We start from the raw sequence: 27,795 nt of genomic DNA on the forward strand, positions 1-27,795 counted from the left end.
GGACACCACCCACCGAGACAATAAACCCCAAGAATTCCACCTGAGGGGTGCTGAACTGACACTTCGTTAACTTTGCATATAGATGATGATGTCGCAATTTTTGCAGCACTCGTGTCACATGCTGATAATGATCAGCCCCTGTCTCCGAGAAGATTAAGATGCACGAATCCTAACAAAGCATACGTTATTCAGTGCCAAGATATCTCGGGGTGAAAGTGTGCTTTACAAATGCACATGTTCTGTTCTGTTAGAGAGGGGTGCAGGGGCGAGGCAGCAGCGAATAACACATTGGTGGTTCCTGGATAGGCAATAGTGAAGGCAGTTATAGTAAATGACATGTCTCACTACTAACTCTACCCCCAGCTATACCTAAGTTCCAAATCAGCCTGTCACAGTCTAATCCTTTTTCCATATCTCGTCTTGCCTTTTCCTCCTTTTCTCCCCACTCCCAGTGCCAAATATCCTCTTCTTTCTTACCCACGGCTAGGGGGTCCAGGCGGCAGAGTCCTAGCAGAGGGGGTTCATTGTGACATTGAGACAGGTAACTACAACATACGTAACTACAACATATCTATAAGTAAATACACATGTGTCATGTTTGCATGACATAACTAGTTGCACAGCATCCAAGTGCACTCAATCGACTCCATTTTAATAAACTCTTTAAATCACTGTTATTCCTTTGTCAAATTATACTTTTCTTTACTTTCCACATCGAATGCATCATGTTTTCCATTTTATTAAACATGCTATAAATATGACTATCCAGTCTTTGCTGACGCTTATCACCCTTGCCCCAATGCCAATTAATATATACCACTCATTGTCCCAAGCTTGTCCCCACATTCACCATCAAGTAAACCATACAAACTTTTCACCGCGTGTAACCCCTTCACTCTGACTATATGATATAATAATTTCCAAATCATCAATGAAAAAAAGTCTTACTGTGTACCTGTGGAATACCTGTGGAATACCAATCCTGTGTATGGCGGTAAACCAGCCACAGCTGCTTTCCTTGCTTCTACTCAACAAATGCTCAACCTCTAACTCCCATGCTGTTCCCATAAAGTGACCCCGAGCGTAACCCCTCTCTCCTCCATGCATTTCAACCTGTGCCGTGATTCTAATTGCCCACATAACCCAACCCACAAACAGAAAAGAAATACAAATCCCATCAACCACTTCATTCGTCCCCATTAATACACTATTGCATACACTGAAACTCATGGCACTTATATTTATAACAACATTTCTTGCTTATACAAAACTCAATATTCTCCATGAAAAGACTCGCACAATGATGAACAATTATTTTGAACAATGTTCTTGTGAAATTCTGTTCAAACATCTTAAGTTCTCTGATTGTTCTCCATGCATAACCTCGACTCCCTCTTGTGAACGTGAAGCTGACAAACCGCCTTCCATGTGGTGTTATATTCCTTTCTCTGTTTTATCCTTTCTTTTCTTGGGTGCAGATCTAATCAAAGGGGCAATTGTAAACTAATATCCAGATAAGTGATAAAATGCACACCTTGCTTTACTGATTTAAAGTAACTAACCAGGAATATTTTCCTTTTGTGTGCAGACTTGGCCTGTGCCTTGCCCTACAAGCACGAATGTATGAATCCACAAAGTATGGGGCGAGTTTACGTCCCATAACCAGTCGCATGGATAATTTTGGCAAATAACAAATGGTGTGCTTTAAATGCTGTAGTTACCCCTGACGAAGGGCTGGGAAGCCCGAAATGCATTGGGTTTCCGCAGATCTGGCTACCAATGAATGATGTATTCCCATGGGCTATAGTACGAGACTTGGATAGGCATATCTATAGCATTTTTAAGCAATGGAAAACGTGATGCCTTCGATGTGGAAAATATAGAAAAGTATATTTTGACAAGCAAAGGAATAAGAGTGATTTAAATGGTTAATTAAAATGGAGTGTGTTGAGTACCCGTGGATGTGCTGTGTGACTGGTTATGGGACGTAAACTTGCTCCATACTTTGTGGATTCATACATTCGTGCTTGTGGGACAAGGCATGGGCCAGGTCTCCACGAGAAAGGAAAATATTCCTGTTCGAATTACTTTAAATCAGTGAAGCAAGGTGTGCATTCTATCACTTATCTGGACATATGTTTGCATGACATACATATGTAGGCAATGGTAAATGTCCCTTTGCTTAATGTCTTGCATGCCACTCACCCAACATACACACGATACACAGGAGAATAGTACATGTACCTTACCTTACATCTCAGTGACAACAGAGTTGTTTGGCATGGTGGTGGTGTCAGAGCAGAAGAGGAGGTACCTGGATTTTGGTATAGATGACAGACGGAAAAGGAAGCATAAAAAAGGGAAAAGGGAACTTCTTAATTTTAGCCTACTCAAAGTTGGTGGCAGAGTACTGTGCGCCGGGAGAGAAGACTGCTGCTGGGGCGGTCTTCTGTCACTAGCTTCAACATCTAAATACGGCGGGTGGACCGCAATCAGCTCAACAGAGTACTTGGGACTGCCATCGTGGGGTACCAGCCACGATCAGGCCCTTCATCTCTGGGATAGAAGTCAAAAACCTTAAGTGTAGCAAGGAATCAGGCTGTAGTGAAAGAGGGCTCCAGGTCTATGAATAGCCTCTGGAAGAGATCTCAGTGAAGCTTTTGACCTTTGGCAAGAAATCTCAGAGTGGGAAAAATTCGAATTTCACACCAGAGAAGGTCCTTGGCCATCCGGATAGTTTTTGCGCCTTTGCAGGTGAAAATATCTGCCTTGGGACTTCGGCTGACAAGGAATCCGCAATGCTGGACACCTTCTCTGTGATGTACACCTGAATTGGGTTTGCTGCTGCAGAGAAGAAGGTCACAGGAGCTTCCTGAATCTTTGGCCCAGCAGAGATGCACCTTTTTCGGGTTGATGTGGCAGGTTGATCCCAGTGGCCCATCAATTGTCAGAGCAAAAATTTGGCAAAAAGTTTCTAAGTCCCAGGAAACTTTTGGAGTACACTTTGACACCAGCTAAGGTCCAGGACCTTGGGAACAGAATTTAGGGATGAACACTTACACCAGCATAGGCCAACAGCAGGGTCCAGGAAAGGTGCAGCTGGAATTGGTCAGCAGGGCATTTGCAGGAATGACCTCTGGAAGTTTGTTGCAGCCCTGTAGCTCAAACAGCTAATTTTCTTGCTCATGTTCACTTGCTTGTCAAATAATTATTTTTTTCAAATTTTTAAAATCTGTGACACTGTCACGATAATAGAGATGACGTCGCAAAGTGACAAAACAAATGTACACATTCCATAGCCACCACCACATTAAAAATGTATAACTGCAAAATGAATTATAACCACCAGACTAAGTACATTTCTATCTAAACAACTGCATAATAGCACGTACAACTCCCTTAATATCTCTATAACACAGTGCATAACTTTATAAGTGTAATCTATGACTGCATTAATCAATGTATCGCTAAGTCTCCCATTCACTCTATAAGTATTTGAGGGGATCTGTGAGATGATGCAACAGTCTATCAGTACACCTGTAACGAAATACATGACTGCCTCAGTACATCTATGAGGGAATGCATCAGTGTCACAATGGGTATGTGATTGGTTGCATAAGTCTCTTACTCAATCTGTGAGTAGGTGCATGAGTGCATGTGTGCATTTGTAAGTAAGTCTATGACTGTCTGATTGGATCTGTGAGTGCATACATAAATGTCTATGTGGGTGTCTGAATGAGTGAGTGAGTGGGTTCATGAGTGACTGAGTGGATCTGTGAGGGAGTGTATGATTCTCTCAGTGGGTTTATGACTGGCAGCCCGAGTTTCTGAGTGCTTCTGTCAGTGGATGTGTGGGTCTGTGAGTGCAACTGTGTGTGTGGGTATATGATTCTCTGAGTGTATAACTAACTGGTACATAAGTCTCTGAGTGGGTCTATGAGTGAGTGTGTGAGTGACTGTCAAATGTTTAAGAAAGGAAATGGAAAACAATTAAAATCAGTAATCCCCAAAAGCAGTGCACTATGGATAATTAACTGGAACATGGCAGGTCTATACTCCATAACGACAGAGAAAAAGATTTTGGACTTCTTAAACACGGAAGACATCATATGCAGGCAAAAAATGAGGTTGACTGCTCCCCTTCCCCTCCTAGGCTCCAAATAAGCCATATACCAGCGCACAAAAAAACCTGTTTGGAAGACCAATGGGTGGCCTAGCAATCTATGTGAAACTAGAACCACAAGTGGAAATTAAAGAATGGTCAAACTATAACTGGAACCTACAGGTAGTCAACATAAGTTGCCTAGCACTAGATGAAATGCCCAAGTTAATATCTTTGATAAATGTATATATAAATTCGCAAAGAGACATACAATTGGCCTTAATAAAGAATATAACTAAACATTTAAAAGCATTCATATATGAACTTCCAGGAGATCGGTATATAATGGCTGGCGATTTTAATATCCCCAATTTAGACAAACCTGACATATCTCAAGTTGGCCAAGAAAGAAGGATCCTCCAAGCATGCATCTGCGAATTTGATCTTGGGTCAGCGGCATTACTGGTTCCAACTGGGGGGACTACGATCTACACTCACAGAGACACATCGACCTTGGATTATATCTTTCTAAGCAGTGAGCTACTAAAGATATGCATAACCTACCAAGTACACCGGAGGAACAAAAGCGACCTCAATTTGTTTATCATAGACTTCAGTATGAGCTCAAACGTCCACAAAATCTATAATCCAGCGGGCCATAAGTCTGAAAAAAACGTGGGTCCACTCACAAAAAGGATTAATGGGGGACGGCCGCAATGACCAATTATGAAGACTGTAAACACACTAATACAACTGGCCAATGGCCCCATGAGGTAATGAAGGCAGGGCAATGGACCCAACTGCTAGACATGCTCCACGTGTCATTAACTCCACAAAACCAAAAGGAAAGTAAAATTGTGCCAAAAGAATCTTGGTGGCCCCAAATTCCCAGAACACGAAAGAATGTAGAGAGCAACAAAAAAACATACAAACAAGCTGCTAAACAACATAGAAAAAAGAACCATAGTAACAGAAAGCAAGCTGAAAGACGCCAGAAGTCAAAACCAAAAAATCGCTTGGAGCCAAAAACATCAAGCAATTCAGGAACAGTGAAAACACATATACTCCTGGCTTGCACCCAGCAAAGCCAAAGAATTTTAGAAATACGTAAACAGCTTAACGACTACCTCATATAGCAGGGAGTATGTCGTTCCGGCAACCAAAAGGGAGAAGCTTATGGAGAACCTATATGTGAACTCGGACAAACCAAAGACAGTTTACATAGAGCAGCTGAAAAATCTCCTAGAAGACATGGAGGACAGCACCTTAACAGCAACTAGGACAGAGGTATTAAAGATACAAAAAAATAGCCAGATTGACGGGGCTCCAGGACCGAATGGCATACCGGGGCTTATTTTCAAAGATGACTGAACGTTCTGGGCCCCATCTGTTCAATGAATGCCTTGCCTCATCAACCATCCCAGAAGCATGGAAGGGCTCAATCCTCTAACCAATTCATAAAAAGAAAGATCCAACTCTGCCGGAAAATTTCAGGTTAATCGCCCTTCTCGACATAGATGGCAAACATTTTGCAAAATTCTCCTAAAAGAACTAAAGCAATGGATAAAAGAAAACACTATCATACCTCTCTACCAGACAGAATTCAGGTCTAACTCATTGACTCTCCACAACATCATCGTTCTAACCTACCTGAACTCAATGGTGCATAAACCAAACATTCCACCATTAAATGCCTGCTTTGTCGACTATAGTGTGGCCTTTAATGTCATTGACCGCAACATCCTGTGGAAAAAACTGGCATGATGGGGCATCCCAAAACAACTGCTTGCAGGAATAGCAGCCTTATATATGTATATATACATGGGTGAGGATCAAGTTAACACAATCACATGCCACCGGACGGATCCCCACAAACAGAGGCTTAACACAGGGGTGCGTACTTGACCTGATTCTATTCAACCTATATACAGCTGATCTTGGCGAAGAGTTATTAAAAGGCAGAACCTTTCCAACATCACTAGGACGGAAAAAATTCCCAATACAGTACGCGGACCACTTGGTCTTGATGAACCATACCCGTATTGGAATGATGAGGCCTTGGACATATTACACAAGTACAATTAATGCAACGCCCTCCACGCAAATGCCGGAAAAACAAAAGTCCTGATTTTTGGCTGATGCCCTCTAGAACGCCAACTTAAGTGGGAACTCGGCCCACTAAAGGTTGACAAGGACTCCAAGTACAACTATCTTGGAGTTTGGCTGACTAACTCAGCGAAAGCATGAACTGCAGATAAAGGCAATAGGAGCCAAACAGCAAAGACCATATACGCTCTATTTTCGTCCCACTACAAGTTTAACAGCCACTCGGCTGAGGCAATACAAAGAGTAGTCAGAGCTAAACTTGTAGCAACATTAAGTTATGGCCAACTTGCCCATCCTGGAAGGCTAACAGAGGCACTAGAGCAAAACCACACACTGTCATACAAAAAGGTATTTGGCATCTCAAAGCACACTTGGCACACTTTAACACGTCTAGAATTTAACCTCGCAAGCATGGACGTAGCACGCAAAAAAGACATAATCAATTACTACTTCCAGGTGAGCCCCGCCAACCCTAAGTCCTTGCGGTGTGCCCTTATGTCAATGTTCTCAGACACTACAAGAGCCTGGGCGAAGTATCTGGAACTAGCTGCTTCAAAATAAAAATTGGATCCAATATCTCTGACTGCTCTCCAAATGAGCAAAATACAGCTAAAAGCAAAGTAAAGGCACAAGCTAAGAACACTTTGAGGACTTAACGAAGGCAAGAAGTACTAGAGGCAAGGAAGAGTTTGTAGCATCCCATGAAGTCTCTCCTTGCCAACCATACTTGAGAGTAGCATTTGGACAGAATGCATTCAAGAACATTTTATAATTTATGCTACTGACTACACCCATCAGGGAGTACAGGGCACATTGAAACAACTGGGACCTGGGTCAGAAACAATATATGCTGTGTAATTACCAATCTGAATCAGTTGCCCACATCGTATGTTGCTGTGCAAGTTTATTACAACAGAGACACAGGTATCTGAGGCCTATCTTTATGCAACATGAGATAAGATCATGCAAGGGAGCACTACTACTCAAATTTATATATCTGTCCCTCCAAAAGTGGACAGAAAGACTAGACTGGTTAATCAAATAATCACACTATTTTAACCTAAATTCATCACAAGGTTCTGAAAAAGAGACACTCAAAAACTGCAGATAGAAAACCAATCTGAGATGAAACTTAATTTGCTGCTTAAAATTCTACTCATTGTTAACAATGAAGCTGGAGGCCCCAACTACTATCAACTTAAAGCCACTTAAACAATTGCATATTGTCTGGTCTAATTCCCCACATGGTTCTAACACTGTTAAGCTTCTTTCGACAATTAATTCCGTTTTGGCATGTATTACGTTTTATTGCAGCAAATGATTGTTATGGTTTTAATTAACTAAACAATAACATTTTGAGTGACTGGATGGGTGTATGAGTGTCTGAGTGGACCTGTGATTGGGTGTATGAGTTTCTCAAAGGGTCTGTGAGTGAGAGCCTAAGTCTCTGAGTAGGTGAGTGGATGGGTGCATGCATCAGTGTCTGAGTGGGTCTGTCACTGGGAGGGTGAGTGTCTGAGTGGGTCTGCAAGGGGGATGCATGAGCCTTGATTGAGTGAGTGAGTAGGTGTGTGTATATCTGGGTAAGTCCATGAGTGGGTGTGTGAGTCTCTGAGTGTATGACTAAGTGACTGACTGCATAGGTCTCTGATAGGGGCTGTGACTGAGTGTGGGAGTGACTGTATGAGTAGATGAGTGTATGTATAACTGTCTGAATGGATCAGTAAATGGGTGTATGAGTATCTCAGTGGGTCTGTGAGTACAGAAGTGAGTGTGTGAGTGGGTCTGTAAGTGAGTGTGTGAGACTCCGAGTCGGTCTGTACATGGTTGCGTGTTTCTCCGAGTGAATCTGTATGTGGGTGCATGAGTATCTGATTGGCTCTGTAAGTGGGTACATGACTGCCCAGGTGGGTCTGTTAGTGGGTGCATGAGTATCTGAGTGGGTATGTGACTGAATGAATATGTGTGTGAGTGGGTATGTGAATGGGTGTGTAAGTGTCTGAGTGAGTTTCTGAGTGCATACATGAGTGTGTGACAGTGGCCAGTGAGTGTGCACAAATGTATATATTTTCTTATATATTTTCACCAATATTCACAATGTCGCTGCAATATACATGATGTCACTGCAATGGTGCACCTCTAGTTGGGGGATGAAATCCCCTTGGCTCTTGAGGGTCCCTGGGCGCCAATTACCCCTTCTGTTACCTCCAGTCAGTTCAACAAAGCAGGATTGCTGATAGATTTTCTGCCACGCCCCCTTTCTCCACCACTCTGCAAATGCACCTCCTGGCACACTACAACTTGGGGATAAAGTCCCCTTGACTGTTAGGGTCTTTGGGGGCCAACTCCTCCTCTTGTTACCTCCAATAAATCCCACAAAGCTGGATTGCTGAGAGGTTGTTGGAAGCCAGAGCCCCATGGCGCGTTGTAATTTGGGGAATTGATTCCCCTTGAATACTGTGGGTCACTGGGGGCCAACTAGCCCACCAGGTACCTCCAGTAATGGCCACAGAGCTGCTTTGCAGAGAAGTGTTCAGAGGTCACGCCCCTTTTTGCACCTCTCTGCAACGCAGCTCTGTGGCGCTTACTGGAGTTACCTTGTGGGCTAGTTGGACCCCAGGCACCCTCAGGACTCAAGGGGAATTAATCTCCAAACGTAAAACTTAAAACTTGCCCAGGGCGCATTGGCACAGTGGTGAAGGGAGGGGGCGGGGCCTGATGTGACATGTGTGCAAACACGACCTGTGGTGTGTTTTAAGTTGGATAATTAATTCCTCTTCAATCCTGAGGGTCCCTGGGGGCCAATAAACCCACCAGGAACCTCCAGTAAGCTCCACTGTGCTGCTTTGGAGAGAGGTCGGCCAAGCCACGCTCCTTTTTACACCTCTCTGCAAAGCAGCTCTATGGCGCTTACTGGAGGTTCCTGTTGGGCTATCTGGATGCCAGGGACCGTCAGGATTCAAGGGAACTTAATCTCCCAACTTTAAATGGCCACGGGGCATGTTTGCACACATCACCTTAGGCCCCCCCACTCCCTTTACCATTGTGCAAACGCGCCCCGTAGCCTGTTTTAAGAGGTAGTTTTAATCCCCCTGTCCTAATATGTACTAGGGCCTTACAGAGGAGGTCATGCTAATCATAGGGGTCCCCCAATGCATAGTGGTCCCTAGTGTATGTAGGTGTTTTCACTGTATTCTAAGTGTCTTTTAGTATAGCACTGGCTCTAGGCCTGGTAAGTCAGTCAGTTACCACCAGTACCCGTCTGAAAAAATTGTGGGCAAAGGACTGATTTTGCAACAAGGCCCCTTTCTGCTCCTCGGTTGGTTCTTTCTGCACATGTCTTGCTTCTTCCTGCACTTTTTTTCGTCTTTGTGAACTTCTGTTGCTTCTTTCTGCATTTCTTTTGCTTCTTCACATGTCCTACCTCTATAGGCAAAGTTAGAAACAAGCATTTGAAAAACCTTTGAAATTCACTGAAAAAACCATAGGTTTCAGGCACGTTATAGTTACAAATTAGCATTTAAAAAAACTTAGAAATTCACTGAAAAAAACATGCGTTTCAGGGGCGTTATAGTTAGTTGGACATTTCACTCATACAAATCCAGAGAAATTCCCCCGTGATAGTTAGTTCAGCTAACTATAACTCGCGCCCCCGCAGTGCACTGCTGATGACATCACATATTACATCACTCATGACATGGTCAGTGACATCACTCATGACATCACAGATGACATCACTGATGACATCATTTAGTGAATATATGTTTTGTGAATTTTTTTTCAGTGAATATATATATATATATTTATATATATATATATATCTCCAACAGTTGCTTTGGTGAAGAAACCAGCGCCGCTTGCAATGGAGGGCCGTGGCAGGGTCGCCAATCCTCATAAATCCAAACAAACAAGAGCGCCGTCTCAAACTTATAAAGAAAACAAGCCTTGGCTCATGATTTTCTTCAAGCGTGATATTTATTCACCCCAAAATCACCCAATGCATTTCGGAGTGTACTCTGCTCCTTGCTCACGAATAGTGTGTATGGAAAAATAATAATGTTTTATACAATCATCATGTGACATTCAAATAATAAACAGTGGAAACAAACTACTAAGTCATTGTCTCATTACTCTGTACAATCAAGACACATTGAGTTTGTCTGCCGTAATCCATAACATTAGCATTGATATAAGTTGTATACATTTTTGTAACAATATTGGCTCTATATACAATATTTACAAGTGTGTTTTTCGAGTGTAGTAATAAACCTGATCTTGTCTGAGTCATCGGACTCACAATTTTTGTACTTGATTTTCAACAATTCCTCCCGGTTTCTCACCTCTACTTTTTTGCATGCTGTAGAGATGCATTCATGGCTGTAACCGCTCGTAATAAAGCGCTTAATCATAGTGTCTTTTTCCCTATTGTAGTTTTCAATCGTACTACAATTTCTTTTTGCCCTTAATAGCTCACCAAAAGAAATACTTTTGATGAGATTGCCAGGATGACAGCTTTGGGCATGTAACAAACTGTTCCTCGCTGTTTTCTTTCTATATATTGTCGTTTCCAGTTTCACATTTTTAGCCTTGAGTTGTACATCCAAAAATTGAATGGTTTGGTCTCCAAAGTGGCTTGCGAAAGTGAGGTTGAATGCATTGACATTTAATGTTGCTACAAAGGCTTCAGCCTCTGTTTGACTCCCCTCCCAGACACAAAAAATGTCATCTATGTATCTGGCCTAGACTCTCACATAATTCTTATATGAGTCAAGGAACCGGACCACCTGCTCCTCCCACCAGCCCAGGTACAGACACGTAAAGCTGGGGGCGAAGCAGGTGCCCATCACAGTCCCGAGAGTCTGTCGATACACCTGTTTTTTTAAATACTAAGAAGTTTTTGGTCAGGCAGGTAAGCATCATGGCAATTTTCATTTCAGTGTGGAAGAGAAATGACACTGATCTATTTTTGAATGAAAATGAAATGAAATGTAGAGCACAAATACCTGCCCGGGGGCGTCCAAGCGCTTTGAGGAAATGCCTACAGGCTCTGATGTCCTGATTGTGGGGAATGCTTGTGTAAAAGCTGTTGACATCAAGACACATCAGTAAACAATTATCATTCTATTTTATTCCTTCTTTAAGTCTCAGGAAATCCCCTGTATCCTTCACAAATGAGGGTACATGTCATGTCCCCGAACTAACGAGGAATCAATGTGGCAGGTTGGAGGTCAAGCGCTATACAGCAGCGCAGTACCACAGAACCACTTCCGGGTGACGCCGTCAAGTATCCGATGGACGTACATACCGGCGCTTCTGATTTTCTTCGGACACTGATCCTAGCACACGAACGAGTGCTCAAGCCTTTACGGTAAGTGCAGGAGCGCGTTGCCACTACTTGCCTTTGTCCTCATACCACGGCACGGTGAGCGCTGGAGCGCGTCACCGTTACCTTGCCTTTTCGCCACAGCACGGTGAGCACTGGAGCATGTTACCGTTACCTTGCCTTTGTTTTTGCACCACAGCACGGTGAGCGCTGGAGCGTGTTACCGTTACTTTACCTTTGTCCTTACACCACGGCACGGTGAGTGCTGGAGCGCAACACAGTACCTTGCCTCAGTATTCCGGTAAACGCGGGGCGCGTTACCATTTCTTGTCTTGCTAAACACAGCGAGAGCTGGAGCGCAACACCGTACCTTGTTTCAGAATTCCGGTAAGCGCTGGGGCGCGTTACTGTTTCTTGTCTTGCTATCACGGTGAGCGCAGGAGCGTGTTACCGTTACTTTGTCCTTGTTCTTGCATCACGTCGACACGGTGAGCGCAGGAGTGCAACATCGTACCTTGCCCTGTTATTTTCGGCAGCGCAGGAGCGCGTTACCATTACTTGCCCTAGTTATCATTTTCCTGGAGTGTATCAGGTGTGCTTCACCTATTCATCCTACCTTTCTACCGGACACCAAGCGCAGGAGAGTATTGTTCCTTTCCTCTTCATACTTCAGGATTACCTGGACTCTTCCTTTCCCTCAGGTAACTATGGTTCTAATCTTTCTTCCTGTTCAAGTGTATGCTTGAGTGTGCATGCTATTTGTACGGATGGTAATTGTTGTGGGTTGTCCTTCCCTCAGGTTCCGATGCAGGAAGGCGTATCCACCCAGGAGGGGCTTCATTCACCCAGGAGGGTCCCTTATTGCTCAACCACACCTTCAGGCACCTTATTACCAGGATTCCTTCGCCCGGCTGTCACCACGCCCCGGTTCGGTACTATTAAGGTAGGACAGGGGAGTAGGTAAGAGACGGAGGAGGTTATTCATGTCATCCCTGCGAGACTACTCAATGGGCAGACGGTAAGGCTTGTGGGTACTCTGACAGTACATTTCAGACCAAGGGTTGTAAATAGTGGTCAACATATCTAGAAGTATTCTCTAGACTGCTCACCCTAAAGGATAAAATGGGCCTACCTGGTGGGTTGAGGTTGTCTTTATGTAGTTTGGGCAGCAGATAGAGTACTGAAATTTTCGGAAATTTACAATACAGAAAAGTGTATTCTTCATGTTCTAACAGGACTCTCTCTCTCCACTCCGATAACTGTTCTAAGTATTCCTTGTTAGCTGTATCATATATATTTCTAGAGCTTTTTTCATATCTGGTGTGATCATTCAACTGCTGCATGCCTTCTTGGACATATGTTTCTTTGGATAAGACCACAACATTGCCTCCCTTATCAGACTTTTTAATAACAATGCTGTTGTCATCCTTTGAGCTCTTAATTGCAACTTTCTGGGTCTTGGTAAGGTTCATGTGCTCATTACATCTACTATTAGACAGTTGGCTTAAACCCTTAATCACCCCCTTCTCAAAAATATCCAGGGCCTCATTGGTTATATGTGGTAAAAAATAGATTTGGGTCTAAAACCACTGTTGTGACTCATATCTAATATGATATTCTCATTTATTAGATTAATATAGGGATCGGGGATAACATTCTGTTGTTCTCCTAATTCTTTGAGAGTATCTAAAAGTTCAATATCCCCAATGCAAATATCACTCGGAATCACACTTACATTATCACTCTGTGGTGTTGTTCTTGTAGCAAACCACTTCTTCAGCCTTAGTTTACGAGTAAATTGGAATAAGTCTATGCGAGCTTGAGTGTAATTAAATTCCGCAGATGGGCAGAAAGTCAGTCCCAAGGCAAGTACATCAGTTTCTGTTTTGTTTAAAGTTCATTTAGATAGATTGATCAAAGTCTGTTTGTCAGATTCTGGTACGCCCATCATCATGTCCATCAGTGATGTCACTGACCATGCCATAAGTGATGTAATATGTGACGTCATCAGCAGTGCATTGTGGTGGCGCAAGTTGTAGTTAGCTGAGCTAACTGTAAAAGGGGAATTTCTCTGGTTTTGTACGAATGAAATGTCCAACTAACTATAACTTTCCCTAAAACCTATGTTCTTTTCAGTGAATTTCCAAGGTATTTTAAATGCTCATTTCTAACTATAACATGCCTGAAACCTATGTTTTTTCAGTGAATTTCAAAGGTTTTTTAAATGCTAGTTTCTAACTGTGCCTACAAAGGTAGGACATGTGAAGAAAGAAGAAAAACACACAGAAAGAAGCCAAAGAAATGCAGAAAGAAGCAACAGAAGTCCTCAAAGACGAGGAAACTAGCAGGAAGAAGCAAGACATGTGCAGAAAGAACCAACAGAGGAGCAGAATGAGGCCTTGTTGCAAAATCATCCTGTGCATACAACTTTTTCAGACGGGTACTGGTGGTAACTGACTCTGACTAACCAGGCCTGGAGCCAGTGCTATGCTAAAAGACACTTAAAATACATTGAAAACACCTACATACACAAGGGAACACTATGCGTTGGGGTACCCCTGTGATTAGCATGATCTCTTCTGTGAGGCCCTAGTACATAATAGGGCAGGGGATTGAAACTAGCCGGAGGTGCAGAAATATGCTACTTTAACTAGTAGTCACGTTTGCAGAGTGGTGGAGAAAGGGTGCTGTTCGTCCAACCAACGCTCAGGAATTCTGTTGCGTAGGACTTACAGGAGGTACCAGGAGGGTTCTTGGCCCCCAAACTCCCTCAGGACTAAAATGGACTTCATCCCCCATCCCGTAGTCTGCCACGAGGCACGTTTGCAGAGTGGTAGAGAAAGGGGGACATGGCCTCTGAAGACATCTTAGCAATCCCACTGTCTGGGACTTACTGAAGGTAACACGAGGCGTAGTTGGCCCCCAAGGACATCGTTGGGGGCCAACTCACCAAACTATTACCTCCAGTCAGTCCCACACAGCAGCACTGGTAAGTACTCATACTAGGCCACGCCTACTTTGTCCACCACTCTACAAAAGCGCTCCCTGGCACGCTCTTGGATGGGGATTGAAGTCCCCTTCACTTCTGGGGTTCCTTTAGGCGCCAGCTAGCCTACCTTTTACCTCCAGTAAGCCCAACGCAGTGGGATTGGTGAGAGGTAGACAAAGGCCATGCCCCCTTACTCCATGACTCTGGAAATGCGCCCCCTGGCATGTTGTAAGTTCGGGGATTAAGTCCCCTTGAATCCTGAGGGTCCCTGGGGTCCAACTAGCCCACCAGGTACCACCAGTAAGCACCACAGAGCCGCGTTGCAGTGAGGTGTAAAAGGGGCACGGCCTGGCCCACCTCTCCACAACGCAGCGCAGTGGCGCATACAGGAGGTACCTGGTGGGGTTGTTGGCCCCCAGGGACCCTCACGATTGAAGAGGAATTAATTCCCCAACTTAAAACGCGTCAAGGGCGTGTTTGCACACATGTCACCTCAGGCCTTGCCCCCTCCCTTCACCACTGTGCAAACGTGCCCCGTGGTGCATTTTAAGTTGAGGGATTAAGTCCCCTTGAATCCTGAGGGTACCTGTGGTCCAACTAGCCCACTAGGTACCTACAGTAAGCACCACAGAGCTGCGTTGCAGAGAGGTGTAAAAAGGGGCGTGGCCTGGAACACCTCTCTGCAACACAGGCCTGTGGCGCTCACTGGAGGTATCTGGTCGCCTAGTTGGCCCCAGGGGCCCTCAGGATTGAAGGGTGATTAATTCCCCAATTTAAAACGGACCACAGTGCGTGTTTCCACACATGTCACCTCAGGCCCCGAACCCTCCCTTCACTACTGTGCAAACCTGCCTGTGGTGCGTTTTAAGTTAGAGGATAAAGTCCCTGTAAATCCCTAGGGTCCCTGGGGTCCAACTAGCCTACGAGGTACCTCCAGTAAGCGCCACAGAGTTGCGTTGTAGAGAGGAGTAAAAAGGGGCGTGGCCAGTACCACCTCTCTCCAACGCAGGCTTGTGGCGCTTACTAGAGAAACCTGGTGAACTAGTAGTTGGCCCCCAGGGGCCCTCAGGATTAAAGGGGACTTAATTCTCCAACTTAAAATGCTCCACAGGGCGTGTTTGCACACGTCACCTCAGGCCCCACACCCTTCCTTCACCATTGTGCAAACGCACCCCGTGGCACGTTTTAAGTTGGGGGATCACATCCTCTTGAATTCTGTGGGTACCTGGGGTCCAACTAACCCACCAGGTACCTCCAGTAAGCGCCACAGAGCTGCTTACCCCATCTCCCAGGGCTTTGCTCCTATTTTTTAAAAAAAATGGAAATGGGCTGTGTGCCCCCCCCCCTCATGAGACCACATTCGTCCCTAGGGGCCCCCTCCCCCGGGGCATGGCCAGTTTTTTTTTCTAAATATATATTTGGAGGGGGGCTGCGTGGCCCCCCTCCTCAGGCCATTTATGGCCCCGGGGACCGCATCCCCCAGGCTGGCCTTTGTCTGTTTTAAAAAAATTATAATAATTTTATTATGGGGTGGGCGCCGCTTGGCCCCCCTCCCGCCCCACTTCTGGCCCCGGGACCTCATCGCCCGGGGCTGGTTCCGGGGCCTGGCCACTTCATTGGGGACTGTGGGGGGAGCCCTGATGCACCCATGGTCCCTGCCGGCTTCCCGCCCCCTGCAGGAGCCGGCATAGCTTTTCCACATGGAGAGCTGCTGACATGCAACTCCCCATGTGGAAAAGCAAACTGGTTTGGATTTTGAAGAGAGAGCAGGTTTCCTGCTCTCTCTTCCAAAATCCAAACTACAGTTTGCTATGGAAGGGCGGGAGCTGCGAGGCTCCCGCACTGCCATAGTAAACAGCAGTGTCCAGGGGGTGGGCAACCCGGGACACTGCAGGAGCCGGCCCTGGGAGATGGTGGCCCCCAGGGCCATCACAGGCTCCAGGAGGGGTGCCGCGCAGCCTCCTCCCATCACATGCACAGACCCAAGGAGGTGGTGGTCCCCGGGGCTCGGGTCCGTAACGCACCCCAGGGAGGTGGTGGTCCCCGGGGCTGCATGGGGGGCCTTGTGCCCCGCGCAAATATTTGATAAAGGCCCCAGGGGTGGTGGTCCTCCGGGCTCGGGGGGGCCTTGGAGGCCCCCCAACATTAAAAAAACAAACCCCAGGGGGTGGCGGTCCCCGGGGCTGTGGGGGGCCATGTGCCCTCCACAAATATTTTACAAAAGCCCCGGATGTGGTGGTTGTCCCCGGGGCAGCAGGGGTCCCCCTGGGCCCCTGCAATTATATTTCCCCATGCCCCTGGGACTTGGCCCACGGGGGGCTAAATAATAAAGAAGCATGGGAGCCCATGCTTCTTTTTTAAAATTTTGGTCCGGATTCTGGCACCCAGCGCAAATTCGTCCGATTTGAGTTTTTAAAAAATGTTTTTTGGGCCTTGGGGATCCTTATGGGACCCCCTGAGCAGGCCTAGTGGGGTCAGGGTGTTTTAACCGTGCTCCTTTTTCTTGTTTTTTGTGTTTGTTTGTTTCCCTGTTTTCTTGTGCCTCGGTTACCGAGACACAAGATGGCTGCCAACAATTCCTGGTTTAGAGTGCTGACAACCAATTAGAATAAAGCTTGTGATCGGGAGGGCGCGCGGATCCTCTGTGCCGCTAAATATTGAAACTATTATTTTTTGGTTTATTCAGCAACTACTGAACAGATTAACACCATTTAAAAAAAAAGGTCTCTTTCTGAACCAAGGGCTACCTTTTTGCCAAATTTGGTGTAATTCCATTCAGCAGTTTCGGCTGTAGCCGTGTTTAAAGTTTCCTACGGGAAATGCATTTTCCGAACTCTTTTTAAAAAATTTCTCAGGAACTACTTAACGGATTTACACCATTTAAAAAAAAGGTTTCTTTTTGACACAAGGGCTACCCTTTTGCCAAATTTGGTGTAATTCCGTTCAGCAGTTCAGGCTGTAACCATGTCTAAATTTTTGTATGGGAATTAACATGGAGAAAACAAGTTTTGGGACCCCCCTTTTTTCTCTGACCCGGCTTGCCGAATCACCCCGAAACTATCAAGGTAGGAGCTGACTGGAGCGAGTCATAGGTTTTAAAAATTCTGCGAAGATTCGTCAAGCAACTGCAATGTTATTGGGAAAACAAAAAAATGAGTTTTCTATAGAAGCTAGGTTCTAACTATAACTAGGGACCACCAGTAGGTAATATATATATATGATAGTGGCCGGATCCTCACTTTCAGTCACAAATATGACCACCTATACAAACAGGATGGAGTGTGCGACATGTCTGCAGACAGAAGTAATGTCAACATGAGCAATGATGACAACCGCACCAGTGGCAGTGAATCGGATGTCTCTACCATCAATGGGGCGGCACCACCTATGGGCAAGAAACAGCTGAATTTTTTAGACGAATACCGGACCCTGCGGAGGGGACGGTTTACGACAAGAGAAACACCAGTACCCAAAACCAGGGGACAAGGGGGACGAGGAAGAGGACGCGGAAGGGGAAACGCAGAATCAGAAAATTGCGGATCAAACAACGGTGGCAAAAGAGGCAAGGGACGTGGCGTTATGGGAACCAACAGAGGACGCGCCAAAAAGGGAAAATAATGGATGACAAAACAGTAAATAACACTATCATAAATCTATCTAAGAGAGAACTTAATATGATGGAAAAACGGACCTTATGCCTAGGACTATCTTTTTGCCTCTCTTCCTCATCTAGATACACTGATAATCGTATTGACTTGTTTAAATACACACGGAAATTGAAATTGAAGAAATGGTTTAAATTGAAAGGCCAATCTAAAGTTAACAAGAACACTGTGTCTGACCTACCCAATGTGTACAACTTTGATATTGGAGACAGTGAAACCCTGAATACTGTTATTGAATTAGGCATGAATGAAACCGATGATTTGGCACCCATAAGTACCACACAACTTTTATCAGATTTAGACATTTGCACTGATACAGCAGCTAATACTGATTTTAGAACTAAATCTCAGTTCGTGCCCATTTTACCACATGACAGTATAGACACATTTCACAAGTGTGTCAACAAGAGTCTCAATGAACTTAGACACAAAAAACACTGGAAAGCAGAGAATCAAAACATGACACATAAACAACGTGAAGCCATAAAATCCCTGATGGACGATGGGAACATTGTCATCCGTCCAGCTGATAAGGGGGGTAATATTGTGGTGCTTGACAGAGACATGTATATAAATGAAGCCAACAGACAATTGTCAGACAGTCGTTTTTATGAAACCATTGACACATTACGTTATCACGAAAGCATTACCATTTTGTGTGATTCCCTATTAGACTGGAAAGAAAGAGGTATTCTGTCATGGGAAGAGTTTAAATATCTGAAATGTGATTTTCCTGTACTTCCTGTGCTTTACTTATTACCTAAAGTACATAAGAACAAAATTAATCCACCAGGTAGACCCATTGTGTCATCCAGGGGCAGTGCATCAGAGATGGTATCAAAATATATCGATCATTTTTTGAGAGAATTTGTGACGAACTTGGCCAGTCATGTCAAGGATACCAAGGATTTTCTCAAGAAGATTGAGAATCTAGTATGGGATACAGACTCGATTTTGATCACACTCGATGTACAGAGTCTGTACACCATAATAGATCACGAGCAAGGACTTGAGGCCTGTGAAGAATTTCTGAAAAGCAGACATGTCAGATTCAGAGAACACACTCGCATGATATTAGACATGATACAATACTGTCTCAAATACAACATCTTCATGTTTAACGGAGAACTGTACAGACAAGTGAGTGGTTTGGCTATGGGATCATGTTTTTCGCCCAGCTTTGCGAATTTGTTTCTGGGGAAGTGGGAATCTGACATACGCAAGGACACCAGTCTACAATCTGATTTTGAGAAGGTATCTGTATGGCTGAGGTATATAGATGACCTTTTTATTGTGTGGAATGGCACTATGGAAGAGGCTGATGTCTTTATAGATAAACTCAACCGCAATGACAGGAATATTGTCTTGAGTGGCAATAAGAGTACAACAACAATAGAGTATCTTGATGTCAGAGTGGAGATTAAAAACAACAAAGTTCACACTTCACTCTTTCGTAAGAGTACTGCAGGTAACAGTATGCTGCATGCCCTCAGCAGTCACCCTGATAATCTAAAATGGAGCATTCCGTTTGGTGAACTGCTGAGGGCAAAACGCAACTGCAACACTACTCAGGGTTTTGAGGATGAAAGCAAGACCATGATGGCGAGATTCAGAGAAAGGGGTTACCCTGAATGGGTTCTGAAGAAAGCAAAGACGAGGGTTAACTCCATAGATAGAACTGAAACCATCAGTGACAAATCAGGGGATGATGATAAGAACGGACAAACCACCAGACTCATCCTTACGTACAGTTCAGATGCCCAATCCATAAAGAAAATCATAACCAAAAACTGGGATGTTCTTAAATGTGATAATGTACTAGGAGCAGATCTTCCCACTAGACCCAGTATCACGTACAGACGTGGAAGGAATATACGTGATATGTTGGTCCACAGTGACATCACGGTATATCCCCCTACCAACATAGAAGGTATTCTATCCTTGCGGACACTGCAAGGCTTGTGCCAACAGTAAATCGTGTAAGGAGGTCACTCACAATGGGATTTATAAAAGGATTACATCGTTTCTCACTTGCAGCTCCACATTTGTTGTATATGCCATTACATGCACGTGCAACAAATGGTACATTGACAGCACTACGTGCATGGTCAAGAAGAGGATATTGGAGCACACTAGAGCCATCACCAACTTTGACCCCAAATATCCGGTGGCTCGTCACTTCAGAGAAACTAATTTCTCCAATGTGAGGGAGTTAAGCTTTATTGTCCTGGAACAAATCACGAAGAATCCCAGGGGTGGTAATAGAGTTCTGAAACTGCGCCAAAGGGAGTCCAAACTCATCATTGATTTCCAAACCAAAACCCCGGGGGGACTGAATGAAAATGAGGATTTATCAGTACATCTTAAAAAATAATACGTGTAATTTGATGTTCAGGTCTCCGCTTGACACCAGGGCTCTTGTGTCTTTGTTTGCAATGTGTACAGTATTTTACAGAATTCAGTTTCCTCCAATTGTTTCCTTTTTCCTTCTCTTTGTCTAATCAGTACCTTTGTCCTGATTGTTGTTTTTATTGTACAATATGCTATCAGTAGCTTGAGCAGAATTGACTGTAATCATGTTTTTCGTTTTTATTTATTTGCAGGCACACACAAGAAGGGGCCCTTTCTCACTTATATTTCACGTTCACGGGACTTCTCCCCTTCTCCTGTTTCCTGTTCACGGGGGCACTGGTATGCTTGCTAGACGTGAGAGCGGCACAAGAGGGTAACTGGTGTGATATCTTGTAGCCAGGGTATCATCATTGGATTCGGGCACTTGCCCATCATTTAAAGACTAAATTGTGAAAGGGGCACACAGTTTCAGGATATGCGCAGCATTCGTCATTTTACGACGTGACAATGTACATTTTTTCATGTCACGCATTGGGCGTTGTATTCGTGTTCACGAAGGGCGGAGTCTCGAGACCTCTCGTACACGATGAGAGTACACATCTCATCAGCCACCCATGATATATAATTTACATTCCAGCAACACCAAGTGGGAAGTTTTTGTTTATAGTATATAACGGCGAGTATTTAGCTGTTACATTCATTATTTAAGCAATGCTTACATTGTTTCACATTCCTTTGCGCGCACCTGTATCATGTAATGCCTGATCTTTCAGCTATGTCTATTACCCCTGCCGTAGTCCTATGTTTATGTTCATTGTACTGTGGATGTTATTTAACTTATGAACTGCTAGCATACAATCACGTGATCAAGCCATTTGTTTGGTGAAACGCGTTGTGATTAAACAGCACTTTATATCAGACCGGCATACTCCTCTTTTTTCCTGAGAGCGCGCTGATTTTGAATTGTTTGGACAACATTGAATTAGCCGGACCTACTCCGCCGGCGTGCACGCCACCTTCCTAGGGTCGGAGGGATCCAGAAGGAGTGATTTTCGTTGGATATATATATATATATATATATATTACCTACTGGCGGTCGCCAGTAGGTATATATAGTTAGAATTTTTTCTCTATGGGATTTTGGAAAATTCTATGTCTAATAACTTTGGCGTTTGATGACGGAATTGGCTGAAATTTTCAGGAAAATGGAACATTTTGTTTCTGAGCAGCCCCTGGAAATTTGGGGGGGATTCGTCAAGGGGGGGCCGAGAAAAAAGGGGGGTCCCAAAACGCGTTTTTCCCATGTTAATTTCCATAGGGCGGTTGGCCTCACTTTTAGCCCGAACGGCTGAATGGATTTGCACGAAACTTGGCAAAATTGTAGGGACTGTTTGCCCGATGTGCCTTTGCTAGGTCTCAATATATGTACTTCAGTGGATTTTGATAAATTAACGATCAAAAAAATATATATATCTGTAAGCGCGCTCCGGGCAGCGCCCCGGTTCGCGTACCTGACGCGTAACGGAACTTCGCGAAGCGAAGCTGATTGGCTCTCCGGTGTCTGTCAACATTCTAAACAGTCCGGAGCGGCCGCCATCTTGTCTCTCGGTAGGATCGAGAGACAAGATGTGGTGAAAAACGAAGGGGGAAATGAAGGAAAGGGGGCAAGGTAGGCCCCTCCTGACCCACTAGGATTGATGAGGGGGATATTAAAGAGGCACGTCCCGGTACGCGAACCGGGCAGCTCACCGGGCAGCTAACCGGGCAGCTAACCGGCAGCGTAACGGAAGTCCGGCATCTTGTGTTTTTGGAGCGTCCGGTTCGCGTACCGGGTAGCGTACCGGTAAGCGCAACAAGGGGAAAACCAAGAGAAACAGTAAAAAAACTTGGCAAAATTGTAGGGACTGTTTGTTTGATGTGCCTTTGCAAGGCCTCAAGATATGTGCACGTGTGGATTTTCTCTAATTAAGGTTAAAACAAATATATATATCTCTAAGCGTGCTCCGGCGCGCTTACGTTACGGGTTTTGTTTGCGCTGCAGAGCCGATACGTCACGGTTATGCGACGCATCATGAGGCGTCTCACGTGGCTACGTGATACGTCATGTAATAAAGAATATATTTTACAGCTATAGATATTAGCTTTTAAAAAACCAATGAAATTCACTGAAAAAACCATAGGTTATAGACCATATATAGTTAGGAATTTGCATTTACAAAACCTTGAAAATTCACTGAAAAAACTATAGGTTAGAGACCATATATAGTTAGCTGGACATTTTATTGACATAAAACCAATGAAATTCCATATATAGTTAGTTGCACTAACTATATATCGCGCACCCTGCAATCCACTGCTGATGATGTCACATATTACATCATTCATGACATGGTCAGTGACATCACTGATGACATCACTGATGACATCTCAAATGACATCACTGATGACATCATCTAGTGTCTGTGTGTTTTTGTAAAGTTTAAATATGTTTTACATATTGAAGAATGAGTGGATGTATGGAAGACTGAGTGTGTGTGTGGCTGGCTGGGAGGTGTGTGACTCTGTGCATATCAATGTGTACTTGTATCAGAGATTGTATAAGAGAGTAAGTATGTGTTAGTATATGTGTGAAAAAGTATGGTGTTCTGTGTTTAACTGTATAGATGAGGAAATCGAAGTGTGATTGATTCTTTACAGGACTGACTAGGTGTGTGAGTAACTCCATGGATGAGTGGCAGTGTGTGAGTGTCTGCATAGGTGTTTGAGTGCATATGATAGTGTTGTAATAATGAGTGACTGTATGTATGAGTGATTGTATGGGTGAATGAGTGAATGTGTGTGTAGACGTAGGAATCAGTGAGTGCGTACGTAGTAACTGGTATTGGTGTGTCATGATGTCATCAGTGATGTCATTTGAGATGTCATCAGTGATGTCATTTGAGATGTCATCACTGATGACATCATCTAGTGTTTGTGTGTCTTTGTAAAGTTTAAATATGTTTTACATATTGAAGAATGAGTGGATGTATAGAAGACTGAGTGTGTGTGTGGCTGGCTGGGAGGTGTGTGAGTCTGTGCATATCAATGTGTACTTGTATCAGTGATTGTATTAGAGAGTAAGTATGTGTTAGTATATGTGTGAAAAAGTATGGTGTTCTGTGTTTAACTGTATAGATGAGGAAATCGAAGTGTGATTGATTCTTTACAGGACTGACTAGGTGTGTGAGTAACTCCATGGATGAGTGGCAGTGTGTAAGTGTCTGCATAGGTGTATGAGTGCATATGATAGTGTTGTAATAATGAGTGACTGTATGTATGAGTGATTGTATGGGTGAATGAGTGAATGTGTGTGTAGACGTAGGAATCAGTGAGTGCGTATGTAGTAACTGGTATTGGTGTGTCATGATGTCATCAGTGATGTCATTTGAGATGTCATCAGTGATATCATCAGTGATGTCACTGACCATGTCATGAATGATGTAATATGTGACATCATCAGCAGTGGATTGCAGGGTGCGCGATATATAGTTAGTGCAACTAACTATATATTGAATTTCATTGGTTTTATGTCAATAAAATGTCCAGCTAACTATATATGGTCTCTAACCTATGGTTTTTTCAGTGAATTTTCAAGGTTTTGTAAATGCAAATTCCTAACTATATATGGTCTATAACCTATGGTTTTTTCAGTGAATATATATATATATATATATTTATATTCATTCACATACATATACTTACCTTGATGATATCTTGGTAGTTGATATTGTGGAGTTCATGTATATGCAGTTTACTAATATTGACCTCAATATTATGACATACTTATGTTTTGTTGCATCTCTCAACAGTACTATTTATTGAAGTTGTGAAGGGTACCTAAAAAAAGAAGTGTAACTAACTTCACATTTTCACCACCTAGCAATTTACATCTATACCTTCCCAAAAAGTGTACTCACTTTATGCAGTGGAATCGAAACCTGTGCCAGGCAGCCTGATCCCCATTGACTTGGCAACTCAAGCAAGACTACCACATTTTAGTATACAATGGGATTTGTTCATACCAAAATTTCCAGATAAGCTATATCATGAACCAGATACAATGAAAATGTGTTATACGCTTTAGAGGCCTTACATTTTTGGAACTTTGGGCTCAACCCACAAGGCTTCTCTTATGTACTGGTTGCTGTTGACTGGTGAACACCTTAAGCGGTTGGGTGATACACCCATACCATGCCAGGTAGAGGCATGCCTGAATTAGACCTCCAAATGGCTATTTCTCAGACATCGTATAAGAACTCCATGCCAGAGGATTTAGGTAAAGTGCCCTTGCCATCCTCCTTTGAGAAGTTAAATCTAGATCCAGTGTTTTCTCTACTTCGAACTTCCTCTGCGTCATACTCTCTCTTTGTCTGTGGTCCCCGCACTGCTTTATCAGTAACAGTACCCTTAGGCGTTTTGGGAGTGGGAACATGGACACATGTAGCATAGCCCCAGATGGGAGAGTAGATCATTGACAAGCCACTGCAAGGTGACCAGAGACAATGGGCATTCTTTCTCTGTAGTTTGTATCCTCACAAACCTAGAAACCAAAACATATATATCACTCTTTTAGATTACAAATATTTCTTTAATTAGTAGGTGTATCTGAAAGAGCATTCAATGGGTGGTGGCACTAACAGACTGCTGCCCTAACAATCTCTCTGACACACATTCATATTTGCAGTATCTACAGTGCCAACACATAAACAAGGAAATTAGGCTAAGAGCTGATTTAAAACCTGTGATAGTATCTCTTTGTCTGACTTGCTCCGAGACTCCTTTTCTACCAATTTCAGATCTTTTCTTGACCTGCTTTTTGTGGACATCAAAATCAACATGTTTAGACTACTGAGAGACTGATCTGTTTCTTTTCAAGTCATGTTCTCTTAACTGAAAATGCTTGTTTAGTGAGAACAGTCACTGAGTATTGTTGAGCCTCATGTGTGAGGTGAACAAATGGTGACAAAACACGACATGGTTAGAGTTTTAACTTGCAATACACTCACTACAGCAAGGACGCTTTAACTTAGAATTGTTTCAAGCAAAAGAGGGTAAGTCCTGGAAGAAAGCTCAAAATGGCTTCCTGATTTGTTTCGCCTTACCGACCACAGCTGAAAAGTATAGAAGATCATAGAGGCTAAAGCACTTAAAGGGAATTGGGAATACTTTGCAGCTATTTTACACGATTTCATGAAAAAAATGTCTCCACTGAGTTGAACTCTGAACTCCAAACGTCTTGAGGTTCACCTCATGTTTTCATTACTGTGGATTGTACACATTCTAAGGGATAGGGTTATGGCATTCTGAACTATCCATACACTCAGATATCAAGTGAACTGAGGGGAACCATCTGCAAAGGCTAACGGGGTAATCACAACTGTGCTCACCCAGGTTGGCAAGACACAGGTATAGACTAGGAGGCATATTTATGGCCATCTCTAAACACGTGTTTCTGGATTATTATCCGTCATCAGTAGAGATTAGGTATGAAAATATTTGGGGTTGCTGAGCAGGCTGCCAAAGTCTTCTTGGGTCATAATACCTCTCCAGGCGCGCAGGTGCCTCTCTACGAGCTCGTCAGCTCAAAGCAGCTCCAGGGTACCTTTTAACCAGGAAACAAATGTGGGATCACACTGCTTCACCTCCCAGCGGGTTCACCCCTAAGCATTATGGTGGATGCAGTTAATCAAACCTGTGTACTTGCACAAACGTTCTTTTGAGTGTTTCACCAGGTTGGTGCAGATCAATGCTGGCCATCTCTAATCATGTGTTTCTGGATTATTATCCGTCATCAGTAGAGATTAGGCATGAAAATATTTGGGGTTGTTGAGCAGGCTACCAAAGTCTTCTTGGGTCACAGTACTTCTCCATTAATAAATATGCCCCTGGGTTTTTTCTTTTCCGAATTTTTTGCACAGGCATGGCATGACGTTAGGCTGTCGATGGAACAAGGTACCATGATCAAGCAGTATCTTTCTGGCTACCAACCAATGAGCAGCCAACCTGCACAATAGGATCTGACCTGGCTGTTTATTGGCTTTACCATAATGCTCACACTTGACATAACATGGATGCACCAACTCCAAGAAAGCACTGCCAATTAAGTGATCCAATATTGCCAACCAGTGCCTTAAAACAGTACCTTCTTTGCACCTGTTCATTATAAATCCTAATATTTACAGTTGCTGAAACGCTGAAACGCTGCTTGCAGACGCGCTGAAACACTGCTGAAAACGCGCTGAAAACACTGCTTGCAGACGCGCTGCTGGGTCATGCTTACATGCCATTGACTTGCCATTGACTTTTTACTCGTAATTAACAAGTTTTAAAAATCGCCGCTTACTGTTGTGGATGAATAATATTTGCACGGTATAATTGTTTTAATACTTGACCACCGCTTACCTCCCCGGTCCACCGCAGCTTGTGCTGTTTGTTGTGGAGGGAGTGTCTAAACGCGGTACAGTGGGAGCCCTTTTACCCTCACTTCCGGGGGCCATCTTGGAGTGCTGACGGTCTAGTGGTTGTACTAGGACCATTAGCAGCCTCCTATTTAGGGCGAGCATTTCCTGCCGCGCCTGAATCCTAATATTTACAGTTGCTGAAACGCTGAAACGCTGCTTGCAGACGCGCTGAAACACTGCTGAAAACGCGCTGAAAACACTGCTTGCAGACGCGCTGCTGGGTCATGCTTACATGCCATTGACTTGCCATTGACTTTTTACTCGTAATTAACAAGTTTTAAAAATCGCCGCTTACTGTTGTGGATGAATAATATTTGCACGGTATAATTGTTTTAATACTTGACCACCGCTTACCTCCCCGGTCCACCGCAGCTTGTGCTGTTTGTTGTGGAGGGAGTGTCTAAACGCGGTACAGTGGGAGCCCTTTTACCCTCACTTCCGGGGGCCATCTTGGAGTGCTGACGGTCTAGTGGTTGTACTAGGACCATTAGCAGCCTCCTATTTAGGACGAGCATTTCCTGCCGCGCCTGAATCCTAATATTTACAGTTGCTGAAACGCTGAAACGCTGCTTGCAGATGCGCTGAAACACTGCTGAAAACGCGCTGAAAACACTGCTTGCAGACGCGCTGCTGGGTCATGCTTACATGCCATTGACTTGCCATTGACTTTTTACTCGTAATTAACAAGTTTTAAAAATCGCCGCTTACTGTTGTGGATGAATAATATTTGCACGGTATAATTGTTTTAATACTTGACC

The sequence above is a fragment of the Lissotriton helveticus genome, chromosome 4_1 (genome assembly GCF_964261635.1).
Source record: "Lissotriton helveticus chromosome 4_1, aLisHel1.1, whole genome shotgun sequence".
Lineage (NCBI taxonomy): Eukaryota > Metazoa > Chordata > Amphibia > Caudata > Salamandridae > Lissotriton > Lissotriton helveticus.